The sequence below is a fragment of the Oncorhynchus kisutch genome, linkage group LG6 (genome assembly GCF_002021735.2).
Source record: "Oncorhynchus kisutch isolate 150728-3 linkage group LG6, Okis_V2, whole genome shotgun sequence".
Classification (NCBI taxonomy): Eukaryota; Metazoa; Chordata; class Actinopteri; order Salmoniformes; family Salmonidae; genus Oncorhynchus; species Oncorhynchus kisutch.
Genome location: NC_034179.2, coordinates 71,795,070 through 71,810,329, shown reverse-complemented (window position 1 = coordinate 71,810,329; position 15,260 = coordinate 71,795,070). Strand labels below are relative to the sequence as shown.

The 15,260-nt window shown below is 39.5% G+C and overlaps 1 protein-coding gene across 1 annotated transcript in view; it reads left to right on the top strand.

The window, feature by feature from the left end:
* Positions 1-921: 921 nt before the first annotated feature.
* Positions 922-15,260, top strand: part of LOC116374455 (protein ELFN1-like) — a 95,777-nt gene continuing 81,438 nt past the window's right edge. Inside the window, exon 1 of the mRNA XM_031827362.1 lies at positions 922-1,281. The gene's annotated coding sequence lies outside the window, so the exon portion shown is untranslated. The remainder of the gene's footprint in view (positions 1,282-15,260) is intronic.

The following is a 15,260-nucleotide window of genomic DNA, read 5'->3' as shown; positions in this document are numbered from 1 at the left end:
GACACAGTGCTCCTGCCAACCCCAGTGCTGCAGAAGCAGAACCGGACGACCATGCCCGGCCGTCCGCCTGCCTATGTCCAGAGCCTGAGTGCTGCAATGAGACAGGGGCAATGCAGCCTCCTGCGCCAGCTCCTCACAAGCCCACTCCCTCACTCTGACAGACAAGCATCTGCAACCTGGCCAGCCGGCCGCACTGGTCATCCCCCATCCAGCCTACGTCACCATAGAGGACATTAGGCTGCACTCTCTATAAATCAAATGTAAGAGCTCTCATGGGAATCAATGGCTAACAATATCCAGCTTCAGGAGTTGAACGACCTGTGGTTGTTATGGCATGGCCCAAGTAGTACCGGATGGTCTTAATTTACAGTTAATTTCAACGTCTTTATATCAATTTCAATAAATTTGTGTTTATATTTTGGAAAGCTATACCAGCTTATCTTTCTGACAAGTTGACAAACACAAAATTAAGGGAAAATATGATGTAATTGATTTACAAAAAATATATACTTATTACAAAACAGTGTCCCTTTAAGTATTTAGTAAAATAATATACCTCAGTATGAATAAGCTCCATGTTTGCATACAAATGAACCATGCCTATCAACATTCAAGATGTGCCTATCAACACATCTTGAAGTCCCACCAAAGAACAAATAGGGTGATAACATTTTACTACATGAACATGTTGTGAGGCCAGTTTAAGTATGTAGGCCCTATAATATATATATAGCTGATCTATACTATATTTTGAGGTGCAATGGCACACTTCAACAAAAGGATTTACAATTACCCTCCAGACTGTGTTGAACTCCACCATTTATAGCCTTGCGGTGACAAACAATCTTATTATGAGATTTATCTTCACCCCAACTGGGCTTGAGGATCAACATGCTTCTTCTCCTTCTCCTGCGCTTCCCAACTGAAATAATAACCCGTCGATTATGGTTAAAACGTGGTGTCAGCCCCGATATGATTGAAAAAAGAGCCCTGTCGCGGCATAATGAAAACTCCCGACTCCGGTTCCGGAATACATAAAGGCAAGGAGTGAAAGAGATTTCGATCAGGGCTCTGGCTTGAATTAATCACTCACTGTTTAATGGATCTTTGAGGCTTGTGCTTGACGCAGTGAGGAGCTGCATTTCTTTTATTCCCGAGACCAACAGAACCCTGGATTTTTCATCAGAAACCTGCTGCCTCCTTGAAAATGTCTTGGTGACATAGGGTTCCAGTTTTTGATCGGGAAAGGCTAGAGGGATTCTGCTCCGCTGTTATAAGCAGGTAAGAGCTTAAATGTTTCTGGTTAGTGGAGGAATGCTGTACTCTAATACGCTTCAATGCTGCAGTTAACACAATACGACTATATTCTACAACATATTCAATGTACACGTTTTAGTCGTGTCTTAAAATATCGGCACAGTACATTGAAAGTCAACGATGTAAAAGTGATTGCATTTTATTAGCAAGAATAGTTTTCACACATGAGCCATATTCCAATGGCTATGTGTGTTAGCAACACATTGTAGCATATCACTTATCCTTGAGTTAACTGTAGAAAATGTAGAACTGGTTTGAAGTTGCATATGCATGCATAAAACTTAAACAAATGTTGCACATGCCTTTATGGTGACATGCATAGTTTAAGTTGTTTGGAATGTGTTTATTTTATCAGTGAACGATCAAATCTAGGCATTTAAACAGTAGCACGTTAAAAATAATATTCACGTAGAGTGGTTTCTAAGTTATTGGATATAGCTCGGTTTATAATAATCTGTCCCATATAGAGAAATACACAACCATATTGACTAAATAGAAAATCAGCGTTGCCATCCCCCAAATATCTTGATCTTATCCAATTTCATGTTCATTGTATGTAATATGCAATTGTAATGCAAAAGTAAAAGGGACGCCAACATTGAAGTAGCCACAATTGCCTGAAACGCATATCAGCACCATGGACAGCGAACGGACCCTCTTTACCGCTAGAGTTCGCCTTGAACCATAGAATATATTTCTCTCATGTCTTCGCTTCATGGGTTTTCTGAGAATTACATGACAACTGTGTTACTTTCCTATTGAATTAAATTATGAAAAATTTGCTTAATGTACACTAGTGCGCAGATCCTTGCTGACGTCAAGGCGACACCTTATCGGATAATTTCTCAGAGGTTTTAAACGTTCAGAATTTGAGTTTGCATGCAGAAAGGTAGGTTACAGAATAAGCAACATACTGTATTACATCCAGAGTACAGCCCGATGTGCTAGGCGAGCCAAGTCCGTGAGGACACGAGGAACTGACCCAGTCAACAGGGCTAATCTGTACCGGTGAGTCTACATGACATACCCTACAGTACGCAGAAATACTTAGCCTACTGTAACATATTGCTGCACCATGTGCAGTTAAATATCGCAGGTATAATTCATCGTTGACTATGTAGACTCTAGGTTGCATGCCTCTGAGCATGGTAATACATTTTGTAATTCATGTGAAATAAGGGTTTGTGACGTATATAAACACCCAGACAGGCTAAGTTAGGGAATGGATTTATCCCCATAAAAGTGACATCAGATGATTGAATTATCTCAGAGATTTTGGAATGCAGTTGATTTTATTCAATGACAAATATTTGTTTATATCCTGTGATTCATATCCAATGTCACAAATTCATATGGTTGAAGTCAGACCTAAACAAACAACAATATGACCCTCTATGGACATAGGCAGAGCTAGTGCATGGGACAGGGGGGGCAGCCTACATCTACTTGGTTGAATATAAGGCGTCTTTGCTATTCATCTTGTATGCAAATGTATATTGTATAGCCTAGGTGTTTGTAAATATTGTTTACAAATCTTGTTGCAATATCTGTCTATCGGGTCTTTTTTTTGTGCAAATCTTCTTATTTTTTGACCAATATGCAAATATTGTATATTGTATTATTTTGTGGATCAACTGCACCACTTTGATGAATGTGTGACATTGATAATGAAATTCTAAATTGATTCACGATATTGAGTAGGTCTTATTTGCATGAGGGCTGAGAAAGTGGTGGTTCGCTTACAAAGGTTGCCATGACAAGAGCCTAATGCTCAGCTGATACTCAGCCAAACATATTACGACAACAGCTTGAGCTGTTGTGTATAGTGGAGCATAAACCCTCGGCTTACACAGTTGACAAGTAAAATAAAAGGTATACTCATCTATTACGCGCGCACATGGCACTTGGCACAAGTGCTATATCAATATGTTGAACGAAACATGTATGCATAAAGACAGTAGGCTACGAAGACAATAATTAAAACAAATCTATGTTTTTATTTCTTCCTCTTGTTTACCCCTCATTTTCATGACACCATTTACTTTCCACGTCTTTGTAAATAGTGATGGGATGAGCAACCTAACTTGATATTTGCAGCTAAACCGGGAGAGTTTTGACGATTTTAAAACATCCTCACACAGTTTCATAGCTGCTGTCGCTGGAGCTTTACCTCACATTAGCATCCCGCATCTCCCTTTTCCTGTCCCTGTCTTTCTTATCTTGATTATGCAGCTTGAAGATTGAGTCAGCTATTTTGTATGCACGTTGCCTTAGCTTGGTTATTTGTGGAAGAGAGTTAGATCGTGTTGCGGATACTGAAAAGAAGTACAGCTTCTCATGACGGTAAGGAGTGGAGGAGACGGAGCTGTCCTGTTCGATATTGCCATTGGAAAAAGACATACAGTACCTTCAAAAAGTATTCACACCCCTTGACGTTTTCCACATTTAGTTGTGTTTTACAGCCTGAATTAAAAATGTATGACATTTTGATTTTGTGTCACAGGTCTAGAGACAATAACCCATAAGGCTTTTGAAATGTTTACAAAGTAATAAAAATGAAAAGCTTGAGTCAATAAATATTCAACCCCTTAGTTATGGCAAGGCTAGATACATTCAGAAGTAAACATTTGCTTAACAAGTCACATAATGAGTTGCATGGACTCACTCTGTGTGCAATAATAGTGTTTAACATGATTTTGTACCCCACACATACAATTATCTGTCAGGTCCCTGAATCTGTGTTTGTGAATTTCAAACAACCACAACTACCAGGGAGGTGCCTACCAATGCCTCACAAAGAAGGCACCTATTGGTAAAAAAACAAGCAGACATTGAATATCCCTTTGATCATGATGAAATGATTAATTACATATTGGATGCTGTATCAATACACCCAGTCACTACAAAGATACAGGCGTCCTTCTTAACTCAGTTGACGGAGAGGAAGGAAACCGCTCAGGGAATTCACCATGAGGACAATGGTGATTTTAAAACAGTTGCAGAGTTTAATGGCTGTGATAGGACAAAACTGAGGATGGATCAACAATAATGTAGTTAGTTCACAACACTAACATAAATGACAGATTTAAAAGAAGGAAGCCGGTACAGAATAAAATACTCCATAACATGCATTGTGTTTGCAACAAGGCACTCAAGTAAAACTGCAACAAAATGAGGGCAAATAAATAAATGTTTGGTCCTGAATACAAAGCGTTATAACACAATAAATTCACTGAGTACTACTCTTCATATTTTCAAGCATGGTGGTGGCTGCATCATGTTATGGGTATGCTTGTGATTGCCAAGGACTAAGGAGTTTTTTAGGATAAAAATAAACAGAATACAGCTATAAGCACAGGCAAAATCCTAGAGGTAAATCTGGTTCCATCTGCTTTCCAACAGACACTGTGAGGCAAATTTACCTTTCAGCAGGACAGTAACCTAAAATACCAGGCCAAATCTACACTTACCAATTGCTTACCAACACAACATCTAATATTCCTGAGTGGCGTAGATACAGTTTTGAACTTAAATCAACATTAAAATCTATGGCAAGACTTGAAGATGTCTGTCTAGCAATGATCAACATTCAACTTGACAGAGCTTGAAGAACTTTACAAATAGTTCTGGCCAAATATCTTACAATCCAGGTGTGCAACGCACTTAGAGACCCAAAAAGACTTACAGCTGTAATCACCGCCAAAGGTGCTTCTACAAAGTATTGCCTTAGGGGTGTGAATACTTATGTATTCAGACTGAAACACATCAAAATGTGAAATAATTTAGGGGGTATGAATACCTTCTGAAGCCAATGTAAGTAGTGATGCTTATGATGAGGATGATGATGATGATGTGTCTACTGGTGGTGATAGGTTGTCAATTTAGTAAACTCATGCATAACTTTGTGAGGTGTGTGGTGATTTCCTGGACAAGGCAACAAAGCATTATTCTCTTGTTGAAAGAAAGTGATATAAAGTACTACATAATAAGGAATCATACTGAAGATAAAAGAAAGCATGACTGTCTTGTAGAAGGCATCTATGCTTTGTTTCAGAATTGATTGCAGTAGATGCGCTGCATGTTGTAGAGAAGTTACCTGAGCATGACATACTGGCGTGCTCAAACCCAGATGCTCTGGGTATATGGTTAACAATGTGTAAAGTGTAATCAAAGAGACCAGTCATGCTTTGTAGACAGAGCTAAGAAACATATGGTAGAACAGCATGCCAAAATCTGCAGTTACAATACCACAATACTGTAGCGGCCCCAGCATCAGTACGACATCAGTATCCTCCTCAATAGGGCTTCTTAGTGGAATGTCTCAAGCCTCTACACGCTCTACGCAGACGCAAGAATCAGTATTGCAATGCCGTTTTTCATCACAAAAAGGGAAGCTCCTTGTAATACCTGAAAATTGAGAGTGAGACATGCCTTATTTGACATGGAGAGGTGGGAAGCTAAAAGGGCTAGCTAGCTTGCTATGTTTTTAGCCAGGCTAAAGTCAGCTAGCCAACTACTACTAGCAAGGGAAGGTGACTCTTCCTTGCTTTCACAAAATGAAAAGACAAAAATAAAAACTTTGCTTATCGCTCCCCTGTGAATGTGAGTGGGAATGGTACGGATTTCATGTTACCAAAAGATTTTCGCTACTCCAAATATCCCACTCCGCCCACGTGTATGCACCTAGACCAACGGAGTGAAGCTTGTAGTAATCTTTAGGTGCAGCTGAGAGGTCATGGAGTCCCATTTGGTCTAACCCAGCAGTGAGTTGGTGCTGCTGTGAGAGCATCAGTACTGGGCCTTGGCCTGAGGGACCATCACGCAGAGAAGCATAGGACCTGCAGCGATCACAGACTCAATACAGCACCAACAATCTTGTGAAGAGGTTAAGACCTGTTGGTATTATAGTTTATAGTACTGATGACTTTGAGTCCAGTTATGGCTACAATACGGTGTCATGAACAGCTGTTTGCATTGAGTGTTGACTAGTATGTGGACAAACCAAGAGATTTTGAGTGAGACCAGCATAACCCAAGTCAGCTTCATCACCAAGAGGTTTCTTGGTAAATTATGCAGTAACACCAGCTGGAATCTATAACAATCAGATTTGTTTTTTCCATATTAATGCAGTGGGCATAATACGTTATGTGCTTTACTTTGCATATTTCATCTCACCTCATCCGGATGAGAAATAGGATTAGGCCTGCTATGGAAAAAAATATATCTGAGATGCTATCATGTCAAACATGTTACAAGGCAGGATTATGAGAAAAGTTGGTGTAATTGTGAAATAATCATCTTTTAAATTCAGACAAGATAATTAAATGGCACATGTGAGGGAAGTGTCTGTGGTGCTAATAGGATATCAGCTTGAAGTAGCACATGTGCTGCAATTCCTCCCTCTCCTTTGGGATAACAAGCATCCCACTGGGCACACTATGACATTTCAACGTGGGTAATTGGGTCATATTTGGCTGAGACGTTGATCAATGAAATTACAACCTATATTCACCCATTCAAAAAGACAGCCAAAAGTTAGTTGAATGTCCAATGTGGTATTGCTATTCTTTCAACCATCTAAAAGCCCAACCAAATTCAAATGGAACACAATGTCGGGTGTGTGGTTTAGTTGTCACCCAAATGTCTATCCCTGTGCTTTCAACCATTATTTAAACCACTCATTACATTTGAAATCAACCAGAGCTTGAAACCCTAGGCCTATTGTATTGTCTATTTCTGGTTGAATTCTGGGTTGAAATGAAACAATTGCTGTTGATGACTTTGCAAATGCTATATAGGCCTAAATAGCATCATTGATGATATATTGTAAGTGAGAAAGTATGGTCACATTTCATTTTCTCTGTTAAAACCTACCCTTATGGAATGACTTTGACAGCAACATTGAATCTATTTAGTTTTAGATGTTAGAGCTCTCAACAATTATTCTCAAAATAGCACATTGGCAATGGTTATTATCTTAGCTAAACAGGGCTGGGCTTGGTTAACAACCTGGCTGGGAGACCAAAGAGTCGCTGTTGATATATCAATTCTCTTTTAGGACTTTTTTTTCTGATAGTGGATATAATGCTGAAGATCTGACGTTGTTTTAAAGGTGAACATGACATATATGAACATTGATCAAATATATTTAAAGGTTTGTCTATGCTGAAATGCTGGTTACCATGATGACATAACCACCCTCAAAACAAGTTTCACCCTCAAAACAAGTTTCACCCTCAAAACAAGTTTCACCCTCAAAACAACAGCTTTGATGACTTTTTCAAATCCAATGTGTTTTCCATGTCACAATTCGTTGACAAATTCCGTTGAAACAACGTTGATTCAACCAGTTTGTGCCCAGTGGGATGTGCCTTTGATAAATGTCTTTCATTATCATACGCAGACTGTAATCTGTTTGTTTGAAATGGATGGAAATGATTGGTGAATTAAATTGTAAATGTTGACAGTGTTTTAAACCCCTCCATTATAGTCAACATCACACCCTGCCTCTTGTCATTTAAAGACAATGAACACTGTGACACAGGCATTGTACCACACTGTGGTGGCATATGCTAGACTGAGCCACAGTTCTGTAGTCAAACTACATCCGTTTAAATTAAAGGTGAGATTCCACTTTGCAAACCCCAACTGAAGAAACTGCATAGTTCTATACTATGAAACACAAGTTCAACATTTCATTGAAACATGGAGGGTCTATAAATGCCTCTGATTTGAAGGACATGTTTGTCATATAGGCATTGTCTGAATTGTATCTCGGGACAATTGAAATCCAAATAAAGTCTATTGACAGTCCCTGAGCATTCAGTGGCAAGAAACAATATGACTGAGGGTTGAGGACTTTCTGTATCTAATGGAGCCTGGAAGTTGCAGATAAGCTGGAAATACAAAGCTGATGTCCTAAAGCTGGATGGTTGCCCTTGGGTGCAGTTGTATTTCAGTCCTGCAAAACAAAGATGGCACAATTGCAGAGATAGTATCTTTTAGAAAGCATACAAAATGTCATTCGAAAACTTCCCCTTGAAAAGGGCAGCTTGTTTGACTCATTAACTGTGTATGGCGTTTACTGAGCTGTGACCTGGACCCGTCTCAAGAAGAAATGTGTTGGCGTTTACTTAGGAGACTTTATTGAAGGTGGCAGAGATGGCCATTTAGATCCCTGATACATCTAGAAACTAATGGGATGCAAAACAAATTTTGCTTCCAGTGTCAGTTTCAGAGTGTTGTTGGGTTTACGAATAAGTGCTGTCTCCAGTTCACAAAGGTATAATTTCCTCTAGATCACTGTTGTTTAAAAGCAGTTGAGCCCCTGATCATGCTGTACAACCCTGCTGAAGAAGAGTGTCCATGTGAAAAGGAGACAGATAAATTATAATAGGAGTCTAATTGTTGAGAAGATTTCCTTCGCAGGGGTTGGCTCGGGGGGGTAATTTTAATCAGTCACAACTCATATACGAGTGCAGAAAGATGAAAATCGTTCTGGTGTGCCAGGCAGCCTCATGCTGACTGCTTTATGACAGAAGAAAACCTTTAGAAAACAAGCATCACACAAGTGGCACCGCAGCGAGGCATATTGAACGCCCCCCCCCCCCCTCGTCCCCCTCTCCCTTGCCATCTTCTCTGCAAGTAATTACAGGGCAGGGCTACAAAATACCACGGGGGCTGTATACCTGCAGGCTGAAGCACCGCATGGGTTGATGAATATCCTGTGCATGAGAACCCATTAAAACTGGCGATACATAACGGGTTTGTCAATGTGCTCACTTCAGAGGCTTTCTTATTGATCTGGCTTTTTTGAGTGAGTGTACGAGAAAAAGTGTTTCCTTCCTTCACTGAATGACATACTCTTGGATGACGGAATGTGCATATGAGCCACACTGCAGAAATTCAGGGTGAAAAGGTCAACCTCATCATACAGAGGAAAGATAAAGCAATGTATGTACATGCCAAGAAACTGTCAGAAATAGTAACAATAATAGCAGATGTATTATTTTAAAAACATATTAAATCAGGCATAACAATATCACATAATCTTTTTTGTTTTAAAAACCTGTCAAAAACATTTTTCTTCAATACATTATACAGTAGTCCTATGCATACATTTACAAATGACATGAACATTGCCATTTTGAAACAGCACACTGTCTGTGAAGTCTCTGCCCGAAAACATTGTTGTGTCAATGCGTTATGCATATCAGATGATAGGAAAAGATAAAGAAGTTGAAGCCAAATATATTGATGTTGTTCATATTGTTTAGTTGTATAGCAAAATATGTGTTCCACTAGGTATGATGCTCGAGTCTATCATTCACCCTTAAGTGAAGGTGGGACCAACACGCACGCACACACACACACACAAACACACACACACACACACACACACACACACACACACACACACACACACACACACACACACACACACACACACACACACACACACACACACACACACACACACACACACACCCACACACACACACACACACACACCAACATCCTGTTCCACGAAAAGACCTCAGGAGTAAGACCCACAAAGTCCAAATGATTCTGGTTCCTCTGTAGCTAGGAAATACATTTTTCACATAGAAATGTGTGTTATAGATCTGTCATTCTCATTGAAAGCAAGTCTAAGAAGCGATATCTGTTCTATGTGCGCTATTTCGTTTTTGGGTCTTTTACTTTAGATTTTGTACACAAGCTTCGAAAAGCTGAAAATGTTATATTTGGTTATGGAAAACATATTTCACAACGGTTTAGATGGTACAATGATTCTCTATACTATACTTGCTTGTTTTGTCACATAAACTGAAATCAAGCGAATTTTAGCAACCACAAAAAAAGGTGAACCATCAGTAAGTCTTTAAAAAAATTACATTTAAAAATGTAGTGAATTTGCTATGTCTTACTTCAGGAAATTATATCTGTATTGGCTCAAGTCTAACATCTCCCCTTTAGATGAGATTGGATTCATGATAGTTTGATAATTACAGGAAATGCATGTATGGTATGAGGTGTGCGAATCAGAACGGTAAATATATGATTTAATATAGTCTATTGTCTTTACAAATCAGCAGTCTCTCAGCAAGATCATGTAATAGATCATTAAGATAAACACTTGTCTATCTAGATGGATTTTCCATACAGAGTTCCATCACAATGTAGGTGGGTGAATCACTTTGCAGTAATGGCTGAGGTTCCGGCAGAGAGGTGAGTGTACACTGCCCAACCCTGTGCTGCATGTTTTAACAGTATCTGCTTCAAGTCGTGGAAGTGCCAAACCCTCCTCACCATAATCAATACTTATCTCTCTCTCTTTGAATGTCAAGTGATCACATTGCCTCAAATCTGCCCCTGTGCATGCTAATGCTGTGGATAGATGCTTGTCTTTGCCTGAGAGAGATTCTATGATGGATCAGATTGACAGTGCTTTCAATTTTTAAGTGAATTATTAAAAGATGAAATGCAATGTGAAATCCATGCAATAGTATATGTCTGTGGTGTTTAGTATGGATCTATATGTTTGGGCTTTTGATGATACACACCCTGTAAAGCAATTTGTATCTGTTTTTTATGATGCAGAGCATTACTCCCATTGGTATGTACAGCCAAACAGCGGAGACAACAGGTATGTTTTAAAAAGTGAAGTCAATGGAACAAGTGTGATTTGATGGAGACAGCCTCACTGCCAACTGCAATGATATACTTCCTGCCTCTGGAATGGATTGTCTAATACTGTAACAGCTCTCGTTTGTAGAATGAAGAGTGGACCAAGGCGCAGCGCGGTAGGCGTACATCGTCTTTTTATTGATGACACCAAAACAAAATAACAAAGACAAATAAACGAAAGCGAACAGTTCTGTCAGGCACAGACACTAAACAGAAAACAAGATCCCACAAAACCCAAAAGGAAAATGACAACTTATCAACCAATCAGAGACAACGATAGACAGCTGCCTCTGATTGGGAAACACACACGGCCAAAAACAAAGAAATAGAAAACATAGACTTTCCCACCCAAGTCACACCCTGACCTACACAAACATAGAGAATAATAAGGATATCTAAGGTCAGGGCGTGACAAATACCCTGCTTATCTAATTAATAACGTGCTTGTCTGCTAAACAGACAAGGAAAAGTTGACAAAATATGAACATTACACACTGTAATTCTGTCTATTCTACTGTGGGAATTCAAGAGAGCGAAGGAGAAACTGAATTGAAAGGAACTCATTGCCTTAGAGAAAAGTCCAAATTGGCGCTGCCGCTGCCGCCGCAGCACAGCAGCAGACAGACGCGGTAATGTTTTCCCCCTTTTGATATCATGTAGCTGCACTCCCACCCATATGTAAGGCTCATTTACACACGTCGAGCCTGGCTTGTTTATCAGTACAAATTATACTTCCGCCCCATCTGACAAATCACAACGGGTTATTCTTTCAACCTCCGTTTTGCATCTTTGCATGGACATCGCTGATGGGTAATCTGGCGCCTGTGGCTATGAAGAAAATACTCTCCCTTTGATTTCAGAAGATGTCTTATCTCGCCCGTCGTCAGGGAATGAAAGGTAATGCTTTACCCATAAGGGATCTTAGTCGGAAGATTGACTTATTTCATTACCCTGCACATTTATTAATTACCAACAGAGAAATTCAAGGATAACTCCTGGATTAGGGACATTAAAAGTCAGGAGATTTCAAAGATGTTGGTTCCTTCGGGACAGTGGTCACGAAACAATGTTCTTTTTCCTTCTTTCATGAAGCTGTGCCATATCGAAGTCTCTAACGTCTTAATATGAATTGTGTGGTTGCTATATTTAAAGAGTTGCAGTTGTTGACCATAGATGGAACACATCCCTTTGTATCATAGAGTTTTATTATCAGTAAAGCATTTAACTGGATTCGTGTGATGCATTTTCCTAATGAAGAGTAATGCTACACAGGTGGCTGTTGGTGATGAACCATTTCATCCAATGGCAAATGCTTGATTCCTCCGATAGGCCACAGTGCGGCTGTCGAGACAGAGTGCTTTAATCTGGCAAAAAAAGAGAATAAATCATCAACATCTGCTGAGCGAGGGTTAAGCCCATCTGTTCAACTACTGGGAGCCCTCTGGTGTCGAAGGTCTAAGTGGTTTTCCCTCTCTCTTAAAAATGGATCTCCAAACAAAACAAAACTATGATTCATGAATATTCATTTGGAGCACCATCAATAGGGTCTGTCCTGGTCCAGTGAGGTGTTTGGATGGGCGTGTGGCTAGATGAGCACCCCTCTGATGGATGAGGTGAGGCAGTGAACAGTGGTGACATCAATGCCTACGTCATTTGAAGAAAGGCGATTGATAGCTTACAAAGCCATGGACAGGGAGCTACGTTTTCATGTGCAATATCCATGTTCTCAATTCAGCCCCATTTTTAGGGGCACCATTTAGGACCTAAAGTCCCTTTTTAAGGCAGTGAGATAATCAAGCAAAATGTATTTTAAATTATATTGACTGCAGACTGATAAACAGCTGTAGCTTTAATGTGTCTCTCAATTTTTAAGGGTCTATAAGCACTTCTGTCAAGATGCACCATAAATCAAAATTCTGGCCCGCTGAGGCTTCGCAATTACCTAAGCTCAAGTATCGATTCATAATTAAAGACTTTTAGAGTTTTAAAATCATTCATGCAATGTCCGCATTTGGAGTTAAGATAATCACTGTTCTCCTCCTCCTGCCCCTGCCCACCCAGATCCCCCCCCCCTCCTTTATGTACATTTCTATTTACGTTTATTTGTATTATTATCCATGTTTTTATTATATATATATATATATATATATATATATTTATTTCAATGCAAAAGTTAAAGTTTGGCGCTCAAGAATTACATCTGCAACTATATACATGTGACTATTAAACTAATCTAATCTAACCTAAACTCAGGATTTCCATCAGTATTACTGGAGGAATCTAATGGATTGTCAACAAGAGAGTGAAGAGATAGCATTGTTACCATAGAAACGGCCTCTAAACATACTAGCATCTACTTATTAAAATGTGCCAATATTCACACTGTTTGCCGGCAACAGTGTATGATAACAATTATGTTGGAGAGCGTGCTTTACTTACTGGCCCTCCCTCTTCCTTCTACTGTATGTATGGAAAACATGTCATTACATTATAATGTAGTGGTCTTTCAACTGCTCTTGCCATTGGTAGCGCATATGAAATAAAACATGATTTGCATATGGATTTGTTTGTAGAACAGTAGTGTTGTCCTGATTTGCAGTACTGTCAAGTATTGTGTGTGTTGAAACCCTTGAAAAAATTTTAAATAAAACTTCACTTTGGAATAAAGTAATCCTTTTTTGTCCCAGTATAGAAACAGTTTCTGTTGTCACTATTGATTTGGCTGAGGTCTTTAAGAGCATGTAGACCACAGCCTAGTCATTTCCAAAGAAGTGGTTGCCCAGATGATGATCGATTGCAGAGTAATGAAGGTGGACACAGCATTGCGCTTTCAGGGCAACAACTTCACACAGCAACACCAAATGAATGAAATACATTTAGCTCACTATATGTTGTGTGCCCTGAGCAATGAAGTCGATCCCTTTCCGTGCCAAGTTTGGAGAGTGGCGTTGCACAGAGCCATGCATCATGATTCAGATCAGACTCCAGATTCCTCTCAGCAGTTGCAGTGCCTAGTGAAAGCCTACCCACCCCTTGCACAGTCTTCACATTTTGCTGACGTGAAATGTTACATTAGGAAATACATTTGATTTATTTCCTACCGATGTACACAACCTACTCCACAAGTGAAATAACTATTATAGAAAATTGTCCAAATGAATACAAATAATAAACATGTATTGATTACTTATATTAGTACTTGGTGAAAATACATTTTGCAGTCATTACAGCTGTGATTCATTTTGATGAAGATCCTTCCAAACTCTCAGGGCAACAAATAACCATTATTTTTGTCAAAATTGCTCAAGCTCAGTACATTTGGTTGGGAATCGTTGATGGACAGCAATATTCAAACCTTGTCTCTGATTTTCAAGTCTGGACTGGGACTGGACCATTCAGGAACACTCAACACCTCTTTATCATTAGAATCTGTATAGTCGTCCGGTTGTAACTGTACAACTCTATCCCAGGGTTAGGTTTTCAGGAGACTAGGGCGGCCTTTCCTCTTTTAACCTGGGCTTTGTTACTTTCATATTTATTTTGAGTCTGACAAACTTCCCAGCCCCTGCCAGTGACGGGCATACTGTACGTATAACATAATGCTCTGCCACCACAATACTTGGAAATGCAGAGTATCAACCACATTGGATTCACTCCACATTCACTCCACATTACTGGCCTCCATGACAATGTCAAAATAATGAATCCACTCCAAATAATCTGTTCTGTTAGCAACAAGGCCATTAAGTAATACTGCAAGACAAATTGGCAAAAAAATACAGGTTTGGGACAAACCCAAAACTACACAACACAGAGTGAAAGAATTGTGGTGGCAGCATCATGTCAGTGGCAGGACAGGAGTTTTTCAGGATTTAAAGAAATGGGAAAGCAGCAAAGCCAAGGTAAAAAGTTAGAGGAAAACCTGTCTTAGTCTTCTGAAAGCATAACCCTGAGATAAAAATTCAAAATATCAGCGGGACAATTACCCAAATGTTAATGCCAAAGACACACCAGAATGGCTTTCCAAGAGGCGTTGAGTGTTCCTGAGTGGTCCAGTCTCAGTCCTGACTTAAATTAGATTGAATATTGCTGTCCATCAATGATTCCTAACCAAATTTACTGAGCTTGAGCTATCGTGGCAAAAACAATAAACATATGTTGCCCTAAGAGTGCAAAGATGTTAGAATCTCATTCAAAATGATTCACAGCTGTAATGGCTGCCAAAGGTGCTTCCTCCAAGGGGCTGTGAAGACATA